Source organism: Tribolium castaneum, chromosome 1 (genome assembly GCF_031307605.1).
Source record: "Tribolium castaneum strain GA2 chromosome 1, icTriCast1.1, whole genome shotgun sequence".
NCBI lineage: Eukaryota > Metazoa > Arthropoda > Insecta > Coleoptera > Tenebrionidae > Tribolium > Tribolium castaneum.
Window position 1 is genome coordinate 33,874,129 of NC_087394.1, and position 14,081 is coordinate 33,888,209.

The window sequence follows — 14,081 nt, forward strand, 5'->3', positions numbered from 1 at the left end:
GTTCGTTGGGACAGCGGGAATCCTTTCAAATTTGGTTCGGAAAATATGACACAGACAGACAGACAACAGAGCAAGTTAAATTAACGCTTTTAAAAATAGGAAAACGCATTCACTTTTTTCTCCACAAACTGGGGTATAATTCTAAATAATGGCCCAGAAAGCGGAAATAAATTACTGTTGATGAATTACACTAAGGAAATATTGTTCCCATCCGTCTTGTGTGTCAATTACAAAATCTTCCTAAATTATGCGCCAAAAATAAGGCAAAGCTGTGTGATGTTAACTAATTGGTTGGCATTTCGTAAAAATTTTATGTAGTCGACCAATTTTCTTTATTGCGACATTTATGTTGCTAAACGTACACTCAGATATCCATAAACCGGATGACAACTTGTCTTGTTTTAAACAGGCGATGCTCTAATTTATTTCAAAGCATAGTGCGAGATACAACTCTTGAATAATTTTATTTACATAAAATTTAATAGGACTTTATCTAAAGTTGCAAACTATAATTAAAACCAGACTAACTTTAACCCAACTTGAGCCTGAAATGTTTAAGTAATTTGGGGGAATTTGCACATCACGTCTGAGACGGAATGGAATCGCATTAAAACTGCGCAGATTTTTAAATAAATATTTCCTCCGAGTGGAAATGGGGTCCTTGCAATAAAAATAAAAATTAAATGAGTGCTTTTACCTTTTGCCGTTGTGGATGCTCGCGTTATTTCGCCAAAGAAGATTTAACTTAATGAAAAATATATTTCCAGAAGTGAGTCTCCTCGTCCTTTTATTATTTTTCAGGAGAGCGAAAGCCAAGATGAAATGGCTTATTTTAGCCAATTAATTTCGGTGTGTACACAACTTTTAAGGCCCAAATCACTGTGTGGTTCCTCTAAGGCTAGTCAAGTGCTCTAGCTCTCTACGGCTTTGTTGACACAATTACATAAATTGTGTGTGGTATGTTGGCCCAAAGTTCGCATTTTCATTAAGTGGAATATTTACCAAGTTTAGTAAATTGTTTAAATTTATTTGCGTTTCAAAGGCGAAATATTTCATAGTGAAAAGTGTGTTCTGTTCCAATAACAGTTCCAAACAATGCGGAATTAGTCTCTTTCATAATTAACAACGTTCATTTGCAATTCAGATTTGCACGCTAATACTGCACTATTTATTGTGGCTTGCCCTAGGTATATTGAATTCCTTATAAAGGACGATGGAATTCGCTTTTTGCGCGATGTGAATATTTATAACGCCACCGAAAATCACAATTTTCGGACATAAATCTAATTAAAGTGCAGTTTTTCGGGGATTATTATTTATTGCAGGAAAAATGTAACTAATGTATTTACTTAGGATTTTGAGATTTTGGCAACAACACAATCATAAAATAAGCTTTTGTCAGTGGTTTCCCTCGTTCTTAGCTTTTTGTTGTAGGCCAGTGGTCGCTGACGTCAACACGCCACGTATAATTATCTCGACACATTCTATTTATCAATTTTAATAAAATAAATGCTAATTTATAGCCCATTATCCGAACGTAAACAATAGGCGTTATTAAAAAACTCTATATAATTATTATCCAGTAGAGGAGGCAAATAGGACGACTGCGACTGTAAATCATTGTACCGTAATTTCACTCACAAAAACCGTTAATTATTGCAATTAACCATTTTATTGAAAATAATGATAAAGCAAAACGACTAGTTTTTTGGTTGTTAATGTCAACAGCTATTATTAGTGGTTTCTACTTTCCACGTACGTCTGAATTAAATTCGTAAAAATGCCCTAATTAATGTTAGCCTTAGACAATAAATTAAACTAATTGCTAACTGTGGCGTTTATAATTCACTTTCTTTGGAGAAATAAGCCTTGGGTGAGGCACATACAGCTGTTGACACGAAGAAAAAGCTTTGTTCCTCGGCTAATTAAATTCCAAACGGCGAGATATTGCCATATGCCTATTTAATATTTTCGACTGGAGGCAGTGTTTGCGTAAGCCACACTGCGGACATTAAAGATAATTAACAACTTGAATAGATATTACTTGACAAATCGTTCCATTACAGAAAATCAATAACTTGATTTATGCAACACTAGCAGTTAATTAAATCGGTATTAGGATTGTGTGGTCAAGTCTTTGTATAAACATTCATCCCACCTTGTATTTGATGATATCGGCTGAAAGCGTTCAAAATCTCGCAGATCAAACAGCTTCATTCGGTTTATCTTTGCGTTAGCTTATTACCTTGAGCTTTTAACACATTTTCAGTAATCAAGGGTAATCAGCAAACTGTTGGGGTTTTTTCGGAATGGGGTATAAATAGAATGACTGATATACGACTGCTTCCAAAATCTATTCGCTTTTCAAATTATGTCATATATTTGTTTTCCAATATTTATTTGCAACACCTGCCGCGCTTTATAATAGTGTTGACGCGCTTGCTGGGTGGTATTATGCGATTATTTTTATCGCCTTATCGAAAATGGGGATAGTTTCAAATAAAGGCGCACCTATTTACAGTTTTTTTAAATTTCAAATCCGATCAAATCAATAATAAACGGTAGCAAACCTTTCACAAAAAATATTTTTGGATTTTTTTTTTAAATGGTACATCAGAGTTCAAAGTCATTAATTTTTTTGGGTCTTGGTTAGTGAAGAAGATAGAAGACCTCCAAATGAGTTAAAAGTTCCAATGCCAAAAAAATGTTTGGGTTTTTCTTCAAGTTGAAAAAATTTTTGCTTAGCTGAACGTTTTGGCTCGACACTTTTGTATCATACTGTATCTGTATTGTTATTAGGATAAAATACATATATCTATAAAAACCACACATCATTGTACAATGTGTTTTTAGATGACTTTCATCTAGTTAACTTTGAAATTAGTTTACATGTAAAAAAATTTGTGCCGCTCTGCTCAATTGAATCCTCTGTCAATAAATGTCAAATATGTCAGTTGAGAAATTCCATTAATTTCTTTAAAAAAATTGTTTAAAACGCAACTGAATTGTTAGACTGTGCAAAAAAACACTTATTGTCGAAAATTATATTCGAATTGGGGACTTAATAAATGGAGAATGGTAATATTCGATGTCTAAATGCCTATCATTAGTTATATGAAGCGGCGTTTTCTGATTTTACATGAGAAATTCAGATTTTACATGAGAAATTCCCAGACGACTAGATGAGAATCATTTAAAAACACATTGTATAAAATGTGCGTTTTAAAATGCTTATATTTGAGCAGAAATAAATGGAAACTGGTAGAAAACTACGATTTATACAAGTTCTTTAAAAAAGAGAGCTTTGGCTTAGATATTTTTTGCTTCACTTTGTTCATATATCTGTTAAGTCGCCTTTTATAACAATTTAAACCGATTTTTTTTTGAGCTAAACTAAGCAAAAACTAAGAATATTAGGTTTTTAAAATAAATTATATTGTAGACGTTTGTGAAATCTGATACGAGATAAAAATCAAAAGAAAACTGTTCATTAATAATAAATTTAATATATTGTGCATAAAAGAATGCAAGAAAGTGTATTCAATAAAAAATCACAGTGCCATACAGTTTTAGGATAATTTTAGACCTCAACAGTAAATCTGATAAAATCGACTAGAAGTTGTAATGGGAGCAATAGGTGGAGTCTGATAGTTAAAAGATTACAGAAAACTCTTCAATAATTATAAATAATGTGCATGCCATGATTTTTCACGATAATGTTAGACCTCAATTAAATTTGGTAAAAAGTATAAAGACCAATTAGGTGTAATATAAAAATTTACTACACTTTTTCTAATAATTTACTACATTAAAAAAAAAATAAAATAATTAAACATTTATTGGTTTATTTGGATCCACATTTTCGTAAAAACTGGAGAAATGCTTTTGATAAGCTTCCAGAAATTAGAAATTTTGCATTGAAAAGGCAAATAGGTTTGTAGGTCTTGTCAAAAATGTGTTGAAAGTGTGCAAAAATGTTGACAAAAAATAACGTATTTACCTATTTGACTGAAAAATAACCCATGTTAAAAATATTTTGGCGTGAATAATAAAAGCCAATTTTTGCAAAAAATAAACACGAAATAAAAATCAAATTATGCACGAATCTACGGTTATTTTTAAATAAATGTGTACGTTCGTCTGCTTCAAATGTTTGGAACGGCCAAGAGGGTCATTACAAATCACATTTTCTGCTTAGTGCAACTGTCTTAATAGAGCATAACCATATTTCTACATCGGCTGAACTTCAAAAAACATTAATTTATTTTCCTGTCGTATTCAGAAACAAAGTTTCAAAACATTTATAAGGTATGCATATCTCTGGGCATTTAGTAACATTATCAACCATTTTTTTCGGTCTGTATGTAAATTTTATGACATTTATTTGACTAATATTATTTTTCGGATTGGTGTAAAATACTCGTACATCACATAGAGCAAAAGTTAGTTACTGGTGACTGGTATGTAAATTTTTGCCAAATGGTTTGTTTTGTTAGAAAATGAACTAATCAATAATACGGCAAACAAATTACTTAAATTGCCTTCAATCAAACGTACTCGGCAAAGTGTAGCCGTATTCGGGGACAGTGTTTGGTTAGTGCTTTGATTCAATTTCGTGCTTTAACCGTGAAGTTTATGAAAAGAGCTCTGAATAGTCAATAGATTTCCGCTAATACTTAACGCAAATTTTCCGATATTATCCGTTTGACCAAGACTCGTTTGCCCGAAGATGACTAATTAAGAAATTCGCTATGGCAACGAGTGGAGAGGTTTCGGAGGAGGAATGATGCCACACCTCCCGGAGCAGCCAGCCAGGCAGGTATAGCTGGCTGTAGCAAAGTAATCCAGCAGCGGCCCGGAGCTCTTCGTTCCTGAGGGCAAACACCCCGGATCAATACCCCGGACTCCCCGAACCGGCCGCGCTGCCTAACAACGCTATTAAATGATTCGACTTGCCGCTCGCCACGCATTCCTCTTTCTCTTGTCGTCTGTCACAACACTACTTTAGACTTCCGACTGTCATCCATCACCTATGAGCTGGCTGGCGGCCATAAAAATGTTAATTTGTTTCTGATACGGATCGGTTTGACTTGGAGAAATGGTGGATGCGCCAGGCCATTTTCTGACCTCGGGCGTATATGTTAACGGCAAATCGGAAAGTTTTATAAGCTGACGTGGAATATTTTTAAATATGTTATGCAGAAGGGAACTTTATACGAAACGTATAGGATTAGAATATATGGCAAAAAAATGATATTCCAAGGCTTAGATCGCACTTTTATTCCAAGCCAACCGATGTTAATACTAAACGCAATGTAAGGTCTTCCGGTGGTGAGATTTTAATCCGGGCTTGAGGTCATAGAATCACGTGGGTCATAGAGCAGCATTCCACCAATAGCTTACTAAATATCTCAGGTTAGCTGGTGTACTTATCAACGTACATTAATCAAATAATTTTGCCAAAAATTCTAGGGACTAACTCACTTTTAAAAAATCAAAATCTTTAAAAAGTTTTATGATCTTTTCTAGGCCTTTACAACCTTCTTGAGTTCTTAAACGTACAAATAGTCAATTTTTTATGTTCAATTTTTTCAATGTACGAGATTTTTATCGACTTTTGGTACCCGGAACATTTATCCAGCAATAATTCCGAAACTATTAGAGACAACCTTATGAAGTTTATTATCGTTGGAAAAGTCTTTTGATTATCTATTTTTTTCAAAAAAAGTTATTGTTTTCTGACTAATAGTTTTTGAGAAATTTCAAAAAAACAAAACAAAGTCAAATTAAAAAAAAATAAATTTATAACTAAAAAACTATTGGGAATTTTACAATATTCTTAACGTTAATCGATTTTCCGGATTATTTTATATAAGTATGAATTAGAACAGTTTTCCTTTTTGAATAATTTTGCCATAATTGAGAAAATAAGAAAATTAAAAATTTGTTTGTGAGAGAAAAAAAATTGCTAAAAGCCTATCATATTTTATAGATTTTGATCTGCTCTTTACAATAGAATAAACCGTTTTGCTCTCAGTCTTACAGTTTCTTCGCAATTGTTTCACTTTTCGTCGAGAATTATCGGTACCCGGTACATTTATCATGCAATAACTCTAGAACCACTAGAAATAACCTTATGAAGTTTATTATCGTTGGAAAGCTCTTTTAATTATCTTTTTTTTCAAAAAAAACCTTTGTTCTCCGACTAATAGTTTCGGAGAAAATTCCAAATAAAAGCAAAACTAGGTAAAATTTAAAAAAATTCATAACTAAAAAACTATTGGGAATTTGACGAATTTCTTGACGCCAGTCGATTTCCCGGATTATTTTACATTTACTAGAATTAAAATAATTCCACTTTTTCCAATAGTTTTGCCATAAATGAAGAAATATTACATCGGTTTTTCACAAGAATTAAAATTTCATAGTGGAACATTTAATTCTTCAGGTCAGAGACTGTGAATGCGACCTGAAAACTCTGAAATTTGAGTTTATGACATTACCATCGTACAAATATTTATATTTATTATTTATAAAATTTAAAATACATTTTTTTTAAATTTATTGTCAAATATTTTACTAAAAAATAACACTTAACTTCAAAGAACTAAAAAAACTCGTACTAGCAACGTTTTATGAACTTTTCTATGCCTTTTCAGCTCTCTTGACTTGTTAAATTGGAGGAAAACGTCATTAAGTTCGATTTTTAAAAGTTTAATTTTTCCGATTTTTGTCAAATTTTTGGTCATTTTCTAAGAATCCTTTTTTAGATTTTTTTTGTCTTTGCATTCTTTTTAGTTTTTGTATGTTTTTTTACTTCTTTTTTATGCTCTCGGACTCGTACTTTGTAATGATGATATAAAGTTCTTTTGTGAATTATGAGTTATGTCTGTTCTGAGACATTCTGTATAACTAATTATAATAATATTTGTTTGTAGTTTTTAGGAACGCCTTGCTTATGATAAATATTAATTGGGACGTCCTGTGACTATAATCAACAATTAAATTATGATTCGTAGTATTTTTATTACAAATCGTTCCAAATAAATCATGTCGCAAAATTACCCGAATTCAAAGTTAATGATTACGTTTAATATTCACAAATGAAAAGTCGGCCTGGGATAAAAAATGAAATGTTATTTTTAAACCCTGGCAAAAACGCAGAGTAATGTCACGATCGTTAAATTTTTGTTCAAAGTGTTAGCTCTGACAAGCCCAGATTAATTTAAAAATACCTATTAAAACGGTAAAAACATCTCATACAAAACAAAATGTTTAATTTTTACATAATCTGGACGAGGTATTTTAAAAGCTAATTGTGTCTTGATAGTCGTTTTCAAATGTAGGGCAGAACGTCAATTATTAATTTAACTTAGAGCATGTTGTTTACAAAGTTTAAATTTGTTGCATTTAATCCCGAAATAATAAGTGTTTGCATATCGTTGCGACAAACGTGAAGATAAAACGAAACACTGAAGTTTACTCGTTATTGTCTAAACAACATAAACTTTAGAGACATTTGTGCAAAGTGTCAAATAATAAAAGAGAGATCTCTAACTTTCGCCAGCACGAAACCAGCTAATTTTAAATTTAAAGCTCAGGAAATCATTCCAAAAACTGCAAATTGTTTGATTTTAATCGAAATTTTCTACTATTTTCTTGGCGTTTAACATATGTTTGGCTGCCAAGGCCGAAAAACACGTCTAATTAAATATCCGCGCCCATTTATTGGTGAAAATATCCCGTGAAAAACCGCTTGTCAAAGGTGTTGAATGTAAATCTGGAGTAAAATATTCAGTTGGCTAAAATCACGAAATTTAAATTTTATCCCAATATTTTATACCGATATCTTCCTCGAACTCCATTCTTGACTGTATAATTTAAACACTCATTTTTTATTCAAAAGATTCACGTCCTTTATCCAAAGCCATCCATGTACTGCATCATTTATTCAAAAGAAAATAAAACTAAATTAACAATCGGCGAGCATCCTCGAACGTTTATCTTGTTTGTTTTAATTGTGAACCTGAGATATAAATTACAGGCAAGCAATTAATAATTTTACCGCTCGTAATCATTTTATAGAAAACATCAGCGGCTATCGGACAGAATAATTGAATAAGCGTTATCGACGTGCCAGGGATACCTCAACAAAATTGAGACAAGTTGGACCATTTCCCATTGGTTAGCTGCTAAATTCGTAATTAAATCGCGCTTTTTTGCACTCGAACTCTTCCACAGTTGCTGAAGGCAGCTAAATTTTTAACACACTATTACTTATCTTATCGTAGGTGCATATTGATCGTGCGAAAGCACCAACAAATTTGTTCAGGGTTTGCAAATTAGATTCAACAATAATCCTTGATGCAGATTCCTGTTCTTTCTTTCACAATTATTGCAAAGCAATTTATCATTCTCATAAATAAGTAGTGGAATGTTTGGCAATTCGGTGCAAAGCATTCCTTCCATTGAGTTAAGGCGTTTCAGCTTTGTCTCCTCGGAATCCGTTATTCTTCTCTGAACACATTCCTGTTGCAGGTTTTGCACTCGAATTAATGAAGTTTTCGGTGTCAGTTTCAGCAGTGTCGATAGAATTCGAGCAAAGTGCTTGTCCGATATTTTCGTTGAAGAAAAATTATGTCATCTCTTTTGTGACAGCTACACGAGAGAACTGGGAAATACCGTAACACAACTTCTAATCGTTTTTGTTTCGCGTGTTCGCTACGTAATTAATAACTTCCAAGACGGCGAATAAATTCGATAAATCCAAATTGAATCCGGGGAAAATATTTTGAATAGATGCGAGTCGCTTAAGAACTCTGATCTGTAATATAATAAACTGGGAGATTGGTTTACCTAGATATATTTATTTTTCAGGAAAATCTGCTCTAGCAGTTTCTTATTTGCTTGCATTTGTGAGAGGATGCTGAAAATTCAGGCAGATGGATGAAAAATTCTATTAAGCTAATCCAGCTTCATTTCGCTAATCAAATCTGTTTGGGAAAATACACGACTCCGTCAAAAATTGTCACTGCAATCTGTGTAAATGTTTAATTAGGGCTTGGTTTTAATTTACAACTGCTGGATATAGGAAAAAGTAATTGTGACACGTAACATGCATTCAAGCAATTTAAAAGTTGGCGTGATAATCTGCAGTTAGTGATTTTCACACAACTATGACAAAAAATAAATACCTGTGATACACGCAGCTAGTGTTCTTTTGCAAGTGGCTCATTAGAAAAGTTACGTAACTTTGTTTTCCGAGTTTTTGAAATATGTAGGAGAAGCCGGTGATTATTTAAGTAAATAACAAAACATCAAGTTCAACACAGTTAATTTGCAAAGTTTTCCACATTTTTTGCCTGTGTTAAACGAGGTTTTATGCTCAAGAGGAGGCAAAGATTTGGAAAAAATTGTACAGTTTTCTGGCACAATCATGCCCTAAATTGCTTTCAAGTTAAAAGAAGCACTAAAAAGTAAAAAATACTCTCATCTGATAGAAAAACATTATTACTTTTTAGTGCCTTTTTTAAATAAAAGCTTTTTCCTAAAAAAATGTTTTTTTTATTTTTTCTTTTTTGTCTTTTTCTCTGAGATTTAGTTTCGCCGTATTAATGTAACACCATTTTTTGCTGATTTGTGTAAACTTGTTTAGTGGTTTGTGACAGAAAATTCTCTATGCTCTCTATACTCTATCGTTCAAGATACATGCATTTAAAAAAAATTGCGACATTTGTTTGTAACAAAACGTAATAAAAATGATTAGGTATTAATAATATTTCCCAATGACCAACATACCGGTAATTGGTATAAGTTTCGGTATGTACACATCAAAAATCTATTTGTAAACCTGAAACCTCAAAACCACATTTTTTTACCACATAGGATTGCATTGTCACGCAAATGAAGTAAGTATGCAAAATTTCAATCTATTGTGACCACGGGAACCCTTTCAAATATGGCTCCAAAAAAATGAAACAGACAACAAAGCAAGTTAAATAAAAGCTCTTAAAAAATGAACAAAAACCGTGGATATTATTAAACAATGCATGACAAACAATTCGAGTGGGCATTAATTAATAACTAATTAACAAAATCTGAACAATACAGCGGGTAATTAAAGCGGCTTTAGCCCTTTTTTGATCTATTTATAGCCGAATTCCGTCGTATCAAAAAATTTTGAGTTAATAAAAATAAATTCGCCTTGGAAGTGTTTCCAGAACAGGTGGTTTAATAATTTAGGCCAACATAATTTTAGCCTCAACTCCATAAAGATTACCCGCCATTTTATTTCTTATTTATTTTTTCGGAGGGAGGTCTTGATGCTCCATGTGAGAGTTTTTACAAGATTGGGTTGGAAATAAAATCCTCTCGTTGCGCCCTTCCATTGAGGGCGATGTGCCTTATTTTTTATTCAAGTGGTTTTAAATCGGATTACGGAAAGGTCGGCATTTGGAAACTATCTCGAATATTTATAATATGGAAATGTGGACGTGTTACAAACAACTTAAGTAAACGTTCTGTGTAAAACGTAAATAAATGCTGGATTTATCTTTGGGATTATTCGGGATTTGGGAATGCAGGCGGTGTGTAAACGTTATCAATGGAAAATGCAGGCCCGAAGGGGCAATTTCGTGTTTGTTTTATTTTTACAGGTTTAAATAATAATAGTGGAGGATGAGTGATTGATATTTGTGCGCGTTTGATTTATGGAGGATCCGCAGTTGTAATTTAACTTTAAAAGGTCACTATTATTATCCCAGTATTTCACTGGTTGTTAAATGAAATGGAAGCTTTATTTACGAACGGTGTACTTGAAAATGGCTTTGCTGTTGTTTACCAACAATCAATTTTTTAAAAGCAAAATAATTTGATTTTGTAGGGCTTGAGCTCTGTTTAACTTTTGTAGTCTAGCAAATCTCGCAATTCCAAATCTTAATTAGATAGACACAGTTGGTAACAGGTCGAGCGTGATAGAAAAAGTTGGGATGGCTTGTCGAAGCGTGCCAATTTCGCCACATATCAACGGTGTTGAGTGGATGTCACTCTTGGCCAGTCTGGCAAAATTAAAGATTGATGTACGGTCTAATTATTAGTATGATACTCAAGTTCTGTGCTGCAAAAAGCGATTTTTGGACAAAATAAATAAAGATGTTGGAGCATTATTTTCCTCAAATCCGAGCCATAGATAAAGGCTAAACCAAACCAAGTACGATTAAAATTATCTTGCCAAATGTCACTCCGATCAATAAATAATGTAAAACTAGATAAACTGCGCTGTAATCTGTGAGCTTCGAAGAAACACTATTCAGAGTCATGTATCTCGGTTTGATTCTCGTGAATTACACAGTTTTGTCGCTTTTTATTTATGAGTGGAGACACATAAAACGGTAAACCTTTTCCCAGTTGGGTATAAAATGAAACAGCGGCTTCTCAACACCCACTGCTTTACTTTAGGTGAAAAGTAAACGATGATATTCAGAAAAAAAAATAATTGAGAACAATTTTAAAATTTTATTACGCTTCTCAATAGCAAATGAACGAACAAATAAAGTGAAGTTACGTGTGAAACTTAAATTCAAAAATTTTACGTTTAATTGTAAAATAAAAAAAATAATCATAGTATAGGTATTTAATAAAACATAAATATATTGTATTCATTTTAGAGTGATAATAAAAAAATGTGTATTTTATACACGAGTATTTTACTTAGATGATATTTTCGAATAAAAAAAGTTTCAGTATGAGGAAATTTAATAAAAGAACTAAGATAATTTATTTCTCAAAAAAAAATATTTTCTAATGATGGTGTTTTTCAAATTGCATTTTCTTGAATGAACTAGTTGATAATACAGGGTGATTCAAAAGCCTCAGACCATCTCTTGAGTAGTGATAAAGGACATCAAACTGAGTCAAAAGTTTCTATGCCAAAGAGTCTTATTTGACGAAATAAACAGGTGTTCCGTTTTTATTGTTACAAATTTAAACAGGGGATAGACCAGTTAATTCTGAGTTAAAAGTTTCCTATAATCATGTATCCTTAAAAGGGGTGTGTTGCAGTTGACTTAACATATTTTGCCCAGCCAACTAAATTTTCAATTTTCATTTGCTTCAATCTTTGTTTTGCTCCCAATTTTAGGAGAAGTTTTAAATTTCACCCAATTTTAGTATAGCTATCGAACTTTATGTGATAGTGTGCTCGTTCCACTTCGACGTGACCATAAATGAAATAACACTATATGGATGCAGCTCATGTTGTAGACATTTTTCATTCCCGTAAATTATAGCCCGTCCAGCTTGAATCTTCCCACCAAAAACTGGCAAGCTGTAACTGTTCTCAAAGGACGCAATATCCATACTTCGTCCTTCCGTGCGTAGACGTAGTATAGTATAGTAATAGCCTATCCAGGTAGCGTAATTTTTTCGGCTATAATTCATTAGTTCAGTGTCTAAAAATCGTCAAATCGTGCAAGTTCGTGTGAAATCGTGAGCGGGCGTGCGTTGTTGAATAGCTGTCGTGACAAGCGTAGCAGGGCTCAAAGCCCGGGCTTGGCGCTTGGCTGTTGGCTGCATAGTTCCATCGCAGTGTGCTGTGCTTGTGTTTTATGTGAAACAAGTGACAGACGTCCTGTCAATAATCAAGCAATCGCTGCATCGGCCGGCATGTGTTAATGAGTGGGCTGTGATCAACGGCTACTGTGATTTGTGAAGTGGTGAAGTCGTACATGTGAAATTGTTTAGGTTAGTTTTGGGCCTTTATTTATTGTGTCACCTGTTCACCAGTTAATTCTCGTTCGTTTGTGAATTGCTTATTTAAATGTTTTTTTAATGGAGATGTAGATTTACTGCATCCATGACCTACAGAAATCTTACGGCGAGTAAACAAACTGTTGACATGAATTTATTCGTTTGTATCTAACGCAAGTTCATTCTGAAAAATTTCGCATACTTTTTTGCTTTGTTTTTGTTGTAGATGAGCAAGGTAATGACCTTCTAGTGTTTCATCGGATGCGCTGTTGCAATAAACTGTTGTAAACAGAGTTATTAAACGATGGATGGAAGAATTCATACATTTTTTTTCACTACTATTTCATTTTTTTTCGCTGGTCTTGGCCTCATTTCAGGATATTCAAAACACAAAATTATGCAATATTTAAAATTCATTAGGTTTTTTAACATCTGCTCTTGGGAAAGACTCTAGTTTCTAGTAGGTTCTTGCTTGTTTAGTTGTTAACACTTGACTGTTTATGATAACGGTGATTAAGTGCAGATACATTCAAGAGTTACATCTTGGCTGCTTACAATTCACGATTATTATAACAACTTCTTTGAGCTGCCGAGTTAAAAATCGAGAAGATGGATGGACGTATTTATTTACAAAGCCCATACTACATCCCGTTTACTAGCAAAGAATTCTGAATAGAAATAACTGTTTGGTTTTAAACCGCTATATTACAAATTTGCAAACAGATAGGTAATCGAGTTTTACGGCACATATCAGTACGATGACAATCGTTCAGAGCTTGTAAAAGTACTACTGGGGGCAATATTCGAACACTACATGTTATGAGCGTTATCTAATTTTAACCGAATTGTTTTGTACGGTGTTGGAGCACAGGAGAGTAAAACTGCACCACAGGAAAGACATTAATTGAATTAAAACAATCGTTTTGTAAATGAAAATAAACTAGTAATCAACTGAAATTATTCCGACCATTCATATTCTTTTTCAAACTGCCCTAATGCTGTAATGGAGTTATTACCGCAACCAGTGCGATAATAAACGTCGTTACGTTAATGCAATATGTCAAACCATGGTAATTAAGTAACGGTCACTGATGATGTGCACTGCAAGAAAGTTACGTGGTCTCTAAATCGATAGTTTTTTACCACCCTTTGCAGTTGAAGTAACTTATTGTTTATCCTAAAATTGGTAAAATAATCTCGTTAATGTCGGTTTCCTTTGATCTCAGCATTAGAGTGATTTATTTGCAATTTAGCCGCAGGTGATTATTGTATTTTTTGTGCTCGTTACACAGAAACTTGAAATGATCAAAGGGGTTGTACTATCGTGTTATAGT

General features: G+C 33.1%; 1 protein-coding gene across 5 annotated transcripts in view; it reads left to right on the forward strand.

The window, feature by feature from the left end:
* Positions 1-14,081, forward strand: part of LOC100141919 (3',5'-cyclic-AMP phosphodiesterase 4A) — a 61,876-nt gene that overhangs the window by 5,967 nt on the left and 41,828 nt on the right. Inside the window, exon 1 of one of the 5 annotated variants that reach the window (XM_015977615.2) lies at positions 12,508-12,741. The exons of the other annotated variants lie outside the window; for them this stretch is intronic. The gene's annotated coding sequence lies outside the window, so the exon portion shown is untranslated. Of the gene's footprint in view, positions 1-12,507; positions 12,742-14,081 lie in introns of those variants that run through there. 5 annotated transcript variants of the gene reach the window in all.